This window comes from Pteropus alecto, unplaced genomic scaffold, assembly GCF_000325575.1.
Source record: "Pteropus alecto unplaced genomic scaffold, ASM32557v1 scaffold101, whole genome shotgun sequence".
Lineage (NCBI taxonomy): Eukaryota > Metazoa > Chordata > Mammalia > Chiroptera > Pteropodidae > Pteropus > Pteropus alecto.
Genome location: NW_006432945.1, coordinates 15,998,263 through 16,007,522, shown reverse-complemented (window position 1 = coordinate 16,007,522; position 9,260 = coordinate 15,998,263). Strand labels below are relative to the sequence as shown.

At 37.0% G+C, this 9,260-nt stretch overlaps 1 long non-coding RNA gene across 2 annotated transcripts in view; it reads right to left on the bottom strand.

The window, feature by feature from the left end:
* The window catches only part of LOC107195382, a 230,687-nt gene that overhangs the window by 176,181 nt on the left and 45,246 nt on the right, over positions 1-9,260 (bottom strand). For both annotated transcript variants that reach the window (XR_003045065.1, XR_001516511.2), the window contains one exon: positions 3,876-3,978. This is a non-coding gene — a long non-coding RNA (uncharacterized LOC107195382). The remainder of the gene's footprint in view (positions 1-3,875; positions 3,979-9,260) is intronic.

Sequence of the window (9,260 nt, the reverse complement as noted above, 5' to 3'; positions counted from 1 at the left end):
AAAGTGAGGAAAAGCGAGGACCTACAACCCAGCAAAGCTTTACTCTACCCAGCAAAGCTATTGTTTAGAATCAAAGGACAGATAAAGAACTTCCCAGACAAGAAAAAGCTAAAGGATTTCGTCAGCACCAAGCCAGTATTACAGGAAATGTTAGAGGGATTTCTTTAAGAAGAAGAAAAAAAAAATGTATCAAAAATGTGAATAAAATGACAATAACTACATATCTATCAACAAGTACTTCAAACGAAAAAGAATTAAAAGCTCCAATCAAAAGGTAAGGCAGCTAAATGGATAAGAAAACAAGACTCTTATAAATGTGGCCTGCAAAAGACTCACTTCAGATCAAAAGACACACCAACTGAAAGTAAAAAGATGGAAAAAGATATTTCATAAAAATGGAAGCAAAAAGGCTGGGGTAACAATACTAATACCAGACAAAGTAGACTTTAAAACAAAGGCTATAACAAGAGACAAAGAAGGACCCAGTAATCCCATTTCTGGGTATTTATCCAAAGAAAACTAAAACACTACTTTGAAGGGACATGTGCATCCATATGTTCATTGCAGCATTATTTACAATAGCCAAGATATGGAGGCCACCTGGTGTCCCGCAATGGATGAATGGATATAGAAGAGGTAGTATATATATACAATGGAATATTACTCAGCCATAAAAATAAGTAAGTAAATAAATAAATGAAATCTTTACATCTGCAATAACATGGATGGACCTAGAAGGTATTGTGCTGAGTGGAGTAAGTTAGGTAGAGAAAGACAAATGCCATGTGATTTCACTTACACGTGGAATCTAAAGAACAAAATAAACAAACAAAACAGAAACAAACTCATAGAACATTTTGAGGGTTACTAGATGGAAGGGGGGCTGGGGATGGGTGAAAGAGGAGGAAGGGATTAAGAACAAATTGGTAGTTTCAAAATAGTCACAGAGATGTAAAATATATAGCATGAGGAATATAGTTAATAATATTGTAAAAAATAATAGTAATATTGTAATAACTATGTACAGTGTCAGATGGGCACAATTTATTGGGGTAATCACTTCACAAGTTATATAAATGTCAAATCACTATTTTGTACACCTGAAACTAATACAATATTGTATGCCAACTATAATTGAAAAATAAATATATATATTTAAAAATAATAGAAATAGAAAAAAATAGTAGTAGAGAAAAGACCAGTGGGTTGCTAGGGGAAGAGGAAGAGGGAGGAAGACGGGCTAGGGAGGGTGAGAGGACACTTTTGTGGGTGATTGATACACTTGATTAAACTCCCTTGATTATGCTGGTGATTTCATGCATATATACATATGTCGAACCCCAAGCGCAAACCCCAAGTGGTAATTATTTGAGGGCCTACTATATACTAGGCACTGTACTTAATGTTTAGCCCTTAATACAGATCTTTTCATATAGGTCTTTATTATCACTAGTTTACAGATTAGCACACTCGGAATCAGAGACGCTAAATACTTGCCCCATTTTACTTACCTAGGACACAAAAAAAATTTTGGAAAAGTAATTTCTTTTCTCTGCAAGTATACAAATATAAAATAAAAACTTCTCTTCCTCCTAGTCATCGTCAGGACTTTCTCTGGCTCTTTAGTTTGAGAGAAGGCATGTATCAATTATATATTCAGATACACACACGAACATACACAGGTTTTGGAAAGCCCTTGCATATTCTTTTTAATTTTGTCATTTCACTCCCAGGCCTATTTTTATTCAATTTTGACTGTACTTTCAAGGTTGTTCTAGCTTCGAACCCTCTTCTGTGAGGCAGGGAGCCCAAGGATACAGAGAGATTGCTTAGCAAATGTCAATAAAGTACTTCAAAGGGATTGGGATATATAAATTGAAAATTGTTATTCTTCCTGTAATAGAAGAATTGGTTGAAATGTTGAATTTCCTTTAGTGAAACGTTTTAATACCTTTCGTTGGTAAAATGGGTTACTGCTAAAGAAGTCCAAACAACCAGTGGTTTGGTGTATGGTAAGGGTTTCTACAATAACACCTGAACAGCAGGAGGTGCAGGTATTTTTCAAAGTAAAATAAGACTGAAAGCAAAGGGTCATGCACCTTGCAGTAAGGTGAGACATCAGTTATGCCCCATGGGCTGTTCAAAGGGGCACAGCAGATGTAAAGAAGGGGAAGCTGGAATGGAGCCACGTAACACATGCCTTCATTTCATTCATGGAGCAGACGGAGCACGGAGCAGATGGCCCCTTACTTTGATGAACGATCAGAAGGGAAGCCCACGGATACATAGAAAATAGGAGCGTAGAAAATGGTTTTAGGGACCATGTGTCAAGGAGAGCTCCAGATGGGGTGGTTAGTCCCTCTTCTCACCCTCAGATCAAAATCCAACAAGAAACTGGAAAGGATGGCCAGTAAAGAGACAAAAAGGAGCAAATGGTTGATGGGATGGGATGAGTGTCCTCCTCTTCATCAAGCCCGCCGTCTTGGCACACAGATCTACATTTTTCATTTTCAGAGTCTGTGCCTCCACCATTTCTTCTCTCTGAAAATTCCTCCTCCTGCACAATCTGAACCCAGCCGTCCTTAGGACTTTGCTCAGATTCTACATCTCTTCAGTTTTCTTAGCCCACAGCACTTGTTTCTTCTGAATTCCCAAATTACTCAGTGTGTATCAGCCATTGCTTCTTTAATTAATAATAAATTCGGTATGTGATGTTCTTTTTTTATAGATAAAGAATTCTCTGGCTTTAAGTGACTTGAGATCTAAGACCATTTTTAAAATCATTAAACTTCTGCTTGGCACAGTGCCTAGAATATAGCAGGTGTTAACATCTTTCTCCTTTGTGCCAGTCAAGGTCATAACACAGATATCTTGTCACATTTGATACAAAAAAATCAGATTTTAGCTCCTGAGAGCACACTGCAATTTGAGAAGCCCTCCGATAAAAGCCATATGGAGAGCCTGAACTATTTGGAAATTATCATAATATATTTGGCAGGTATAATAGCCCATACAAAGAATAGAGCATATTTGGATAAGATGCTGGAAATAAATAGCTCCAAACTGGGGGCAACTGGCAGTTCTTGGCCCTCTTATTACTCTTGATAATGTCTTTTTATTCAGTAGGACTTTTCAGGTTGCTAGCGACAGAAATCAACTCTAACCGGGTTGTGCAAGAAGAGAAGCCCTTCGTTTACAAAGCTCTGGAGCTCACCTAAGCAAGTCAGAGAAGTGAAGGAAGAGATATGAGAATCTGAGCCCCCAGGTCTCTAATCAGAGATCAAAGCCACAAGAAACCTCCCATTTCTGTCTGACAGTTGACTCCACTTGGCTTTATTGGACAAGCATATTCTCTCCACCTATCTGCTAGCAGCCCCCGGCAAACATCCTCCTCTCTGAAACCTTAGAGAACAGATTAGTCCCAGAGAAAGAGAATGACTGGCCTTTCTTAGTCATGTGATCGGCCTTGATCCAGCCACTGCAACCAAGGCGGTGTAAACCTGAGACACCCACCTGTTCACCTTGCGACCAGAGGACAAAGTTTGTTACAGGAGAGGAGGCACAGAAAGCTTATTGTTCCAACAAAAATAACTTTCACAGTCCTGTATGGGTGTGGCATGTGTTTATCAAAATGTTCTTATCAAAATGCCCTCTTTTGAGCTAGGCTCGGGACATTGAATTGCTCCCTTCCAGGATGCCACCTCCATTTTAGGGCTATCAAATTTCCCAAGATTCTGTGAGTCACGTGAGTCTCTAGGTTACCTTGGGATCCCTAGAATGAAAGTCTATTAAGGAAGAAGATGAGGCAATTCTGTTAGTGATGCCTGCCAACAGTGGTTATCAGGATAGTTCCAGAAAGGAATATATTTCATTACCTTCAAGTCCAATAGATCTGACACATAGGTCACACGAAGAGCATTCAGGGAACAAGTATCATGGAGGCACCATTCCTTCTGAATTGTCACGCGGATTTCAAGTCTACTGGAGAAAAATGTAAATGTAAAGGCAAATGAAAAGCAGTCCTATTTTTCTTTGTTCTCATTCCCTGAAAAAAAAATGCTTTTGCCACTATCACATTAAAAGATAGCAAAAACTCAACAAAAAATTATAAATTGCTTCTAACATGTTAAGATAACTTATTTTTGCAAAGATTAAAAACCATGTCGAACTGATTGAAGACCTTTGTCGAGAACATTAAAACATTTATGGTGTAATTTGTATCTGAAAAAATAAAGCATTTGACCATGTTAGTTTCTAAGCATATACAAATGTCACTGAAGAAACAATTAAGAAATTCTGTTTTGCATTCCATCGGAGGCTCACTCCCTGCTTGGAAGAAGTACCCTAGCTATACCAGCCAAAGGAGTGTACTGCCCCTCCTTTGGCTGGTATTCTGTTTCGTGGCTTTTTGGATAGAAGCCTCTAGCTCAGACTAAATCATCCTATCTTTCACCATGGTATAAGTAAGAGTGTGTCAGTAACCCAGAGCTTCCCAAGGTCTCTATTCAGTCTAAGAAAGTTTGAAGTCTACCCACCACGTGCATCTTTTCCCTCTGGGTCTGTGAATCATGAGGCAGATGCAGTGTTAAATAACTACCCCATTTATCAAACAATAACACATCCTTGGGATCCTCCAGTGCTCTAAATCACAGTCTACAATGGGCCGCATGTAAATGGCCACATTTTTCTTCATTAGTCAAGATTAATGAAAGGAATGTCTCATTTAAGAAAAGAATCAGCCGCAAGAATCAGAAGTCATGACTGAATACTAATTATAGAAAGATTGAAAAGGGTTATGATCCTTAGACTTTGAGTTTTTAAAAAATCCCCAAATTCCATGGAGTATCCTCCAAATTACTAAAAATTCCTTTTAAGGAAGCCAATCTCAAATAAGCTATTTCTGTACTCCTTTCTCATTCCTTCACTCAAAAAAAAAAAATGTATTTTTCCCATAATGTGAACAAAACTCCCTCTGGGGTATTTCCCCAGTTCCTTCATTGAAATACACACAAATCATCATTGTACACCTTCATCAATATTCTCAAACATACTCATGTACTTGGAAGCCAGATCCAAAAAAAGAAATCATCACCATCCCTCTTGTGCTGCTTTCCAGTGACTATACGTTCCCCCATGGCTAACAACGTTCCTGTTCTAACATCATACGTATTGGGGGCCTTTTTTAGAAATTTATGTCCCTGTCCAATACATACTGTTCGTGTCTTGCTTCTTTCACTCAACATAATGTTGAGCGAGATTCACCTATGCTGATTCACGTAACCATTTGATTATTGTCATTGTTTATTTAAGTATTCATTATATACATAGAATGCAATTTATCCATTCTGTTATTGATAGACATTTGGCTTTTTTCCAGTTTTGGCTGACACATAAGTTCTACTCTGTTTCTGCCTGCATTCCCATGCTTCCATCTAGGATCATTTTTCTTCTGCCGGAAGAACTCCCATTAAAATTATCTTTGGTGAAGTTCCGCTGTAAAGAACCTCACTGTTTGACTACTCGGAAATGTCTTTAATTACCTTAATTTGGAAAAACAATTTTACCAGGTACAGAATTTGAGGTAGGAAATTTTTTTCTTTTAGCTACTTGAGCATGATTTCCATTATTTACCAGCTTCCATCACTTTGAGAAGTCAGTTGTTTTCTTATTGTTTCTTTAAAATCAAAGTCCTTTTTTATCTGGCAGCTTGAAGATAGTTCTCCTTCTCTTTGGCTTTCAGTAGCCTTATTATGATTTTCCTTGGTATCATTTTCTTTATATTTTCCTACGTGGCATTCAAAAACACTTCTTGAATCTATGGTTTGATGTTTTTCAGCAGTTTTGAAAAATTATCCGCCATTATCTCTTCAAATATTGCTTCTGCCCCATTCTCTCTTTCTTCTTCTAGGATTGCAATTACATATTTGTTATTCTTTCTTATGTCCTATGGTCTCTTGTCCTCATACTTTCCTTTGTCTCTCCATATTTTATTCTGGATATTTTTTTACTGACTTATCTTCCAATTCACTAATTATATCTTGGCTATGTCTAATCTGCTTTTAAACTCATCTATTAATTTTTAAAATTCAGCTATTGTATTTTTTATTATAGAATCCCAGTTCAATTATTTTTATAGATTCCAATTCTCTGCTGAAACTTTCACCTTGCCCTATATTTTCTTGAAAATGTCAATCATATTTTTTAAAAAGCCCATGTCTGATAACTTTAATAAATGTCTTTCAATATGTCTCTTTCATTTTTTCCCTGAGTGTTATTTCTCTTAACTTTTGATCATTTTGTCTTGCTCACTGGAATATCTGATAATATTTTATTAAATGCTAGCATGGGTATGGAATATTTTTTTAAATAGTTTGAAGTTTTCGAAGATGTTCTCTTCCTGCACAGAGCATTTACTTTTCTTTTAGTGGGCCATTAGCCGAGGCAGATCACCTTACACTTCTGAGTTTGTTTCAGTCTCTGTAAGAGCTGATTCTATTCATTCTTACTTCTAATTTGTAATCCTTCAAGGGTCCCAAACAAAAGTCTGATTATTTACCAGATCCTTAACACTTTCACAGATTCCAGTTCTAATTTTTGTTCCTTCAGTTCCATAAAACTGCTAAAAGCTGCCCTCAGTTTCTCAATTTCTTGGCTGCTTTTTAATTGGAAAATACTTTGATAGGAAAAGCAGCTCCAAATGTTAGGCTCATGTCTTTGTTCTATTATTCTGAAGTTATTGATGCTTTACAGCTCTCCAATGCCGTTAAAATTATTATTTTTTTTAATTTATCCAGATTTTTAAGTTGTTATTGTTGGAGTGTTGGTCAGATACAAACTATTCTGTCATAGCTGAAACTGAAAGCTGACCACTCCTTTAGAGGTTATGATCTTAACAGCTATCATATCTGGACTGAACGGAGCACTTTACCATACACTGTTTAGCTCATCAACACTAAGGAGTGACAAGGTTCAAATTAATATTTAGAAATACTACTTAAGAAAAAAATTTTTTTAAAGCAACACTAAATATATGTGAATTCTTATTCAGACTGCTAATGGGCACTTTCTTTTAAATTTCAACTCTACGTATTTCACTTTTCTAAATAATGCAATGATAAACATCTTTGAATATATACTTTTGTGTGTTTCCTGATTATTTCCTGAGTAAACTTCTAAAAACATAATTTCTTGGTTACAGTTGTAAGCATTTTTAAAGCTCCACCACATTTTTGCCTTATTGTCTCCGAAAAGGTTTGGTTATTTACATGCTAGTAATGAGGCTTAATCTTATGTGCATATTTATAATTTTGTATTTTTTTAATTTAAGAAGAGACAGGAAAATATTTTTATCCTGAAAAACATTTTTCCCTATCCATCCAGCTATAAAATTTTATAATGGGAATTTTTATTTTATTCTTCACACACAGCAAAAGATCTCTTTGAGCATGATTCAAAATATATTAAATTTCATCCATAAAGATCTTTTATTCCTGGCAACATGTTCGAGATTATATCAAAGAGGGGGTTTCCTATGAAATTTATGTTATAACCTTAAATGTTTCAATAACTGCTAGGTAGATGTCTGGTGAACAGTCTAACAAGTAGAAAAACACTTAGAATTGTGCACATGGTTTGAAATTTCCAGCGTATTTGGGTGGTTTGACAGTGTTCGTGCATCCTCTGTTGACACCCGCTAGGAAACATCTCATTGACGTATGTTTCATAAGAGTCACTGTATGGCTTGGTTCAGTTCATATGAGGTGGAAAAAACTCGGGTTCTGCACTTTGGAATGACAGGACCAAGCATTGTGCGGCTACCTCTTAGAAAAGCTACAAGAACAGGGCCTAAGGCACCTCAACCAGGGAGGCTGACTTCAAATTACCAGACACGTCTATTATGAAGTGTTGAAAGGAGAAAGAAAAACAAATAATAAGGTTACAAAATAAAGTTTATTTTATCAAAATTAAAACTGCTTCCTTCTCTCCACTTCAGAGTACGTTTGAGATGGAACAGTCTGAGGATTACATTGCTATAATCCCTTAGCAGTTAGTTCCACACCAGGAGGTGCCTGCTACAGACAAAATTGTAGGGTTAGGAATGTTCACAATTCAGTGACCTGATTGGCTGACTATTCCTCAGGGCTTTTGAATCAAATATTTATACATCTAAATGGGAGCAAAGAAAGGAAAATGGTTCATAAAGGGAGTCCCAGAGCATGTATTATTGAAATAACAGATGGAATATTATATTTTTGAAACATTCTTTCTATAAAGAAGTCTTTTGAAGTTTGTTTTGGTAGGATAAACTGAGCCAAGAGTGTTGGAGAGAGAGAGAGAGAGAAAAAAAAAAGGTTTTATTTTCAAATGTTTAGTGTCAGCAGTGTACAAAGTTAGCATTTCCCAAAAAAAGGCATGCCTCAAAACGCACTGCAGAACAATGTGTCTGCAGAGTCGCTACTTTACGTAACAGTCCCAGGGTAGGGATAACTCAGAAAACACTTGACTGTCACTGCCTTGTTTGCGTGGACAGTCTCCAGAATCTCAGACCTCCGAAATCTTTGCAGAAGGTGTCTGTCTGGCCTCTCCCTGCTGAATTCTTCATGTTTCCTAAACCGATTGAAACCTAAGCTAACACTCAGGGCACCATCTGACACAAGTCGTGGGCCACCTCCTACTTGCTGAGATTTCGGTAACAAGCAGATTAAGATTGTGGTTTTTATGCCACATGGACAATATCACTGGGTCATCCAGTCCGGGTCTGAAGAACAAAAATGGAAGCATGCAATACAAGGAAAGCCGGGCAGAAGGCCACGGGAAAAATTCGCCACACTTGCTTTATTTTCCTCCACATGGGAGCCTGAATCCATGACAGAACCAATAGTTCAGAATTATTCTGTTGTCTTTCCAGGAAAAATAGCCCATTACTAAGCAATCGATTTGAAGTGCTCCATGGTCAGTCCAATTTCTCCATCATTTAGCTCTCAGGACATGGTTCAGTTAGCCTGCTCGTCTCAGCTATTAACTGGATCTGTTATATGATGATGTGATTTATTGCATGGCAACTGGAAGTTACTTTGGCCAAGGAAAGAGAAAGAATTTACAGAAACACAATTATTTTGACCTCGTACCCAGATATGATCTCTATCTGTGATAGGAATTGAATGTAATTCCTGGTAGAGTCCATTCTCATAAAGAACAAAAGGAAGAGTAGCCTGGGAGAAGGGGTAATGGTTACAATGCAATAAATAAAGGAAGTTCAT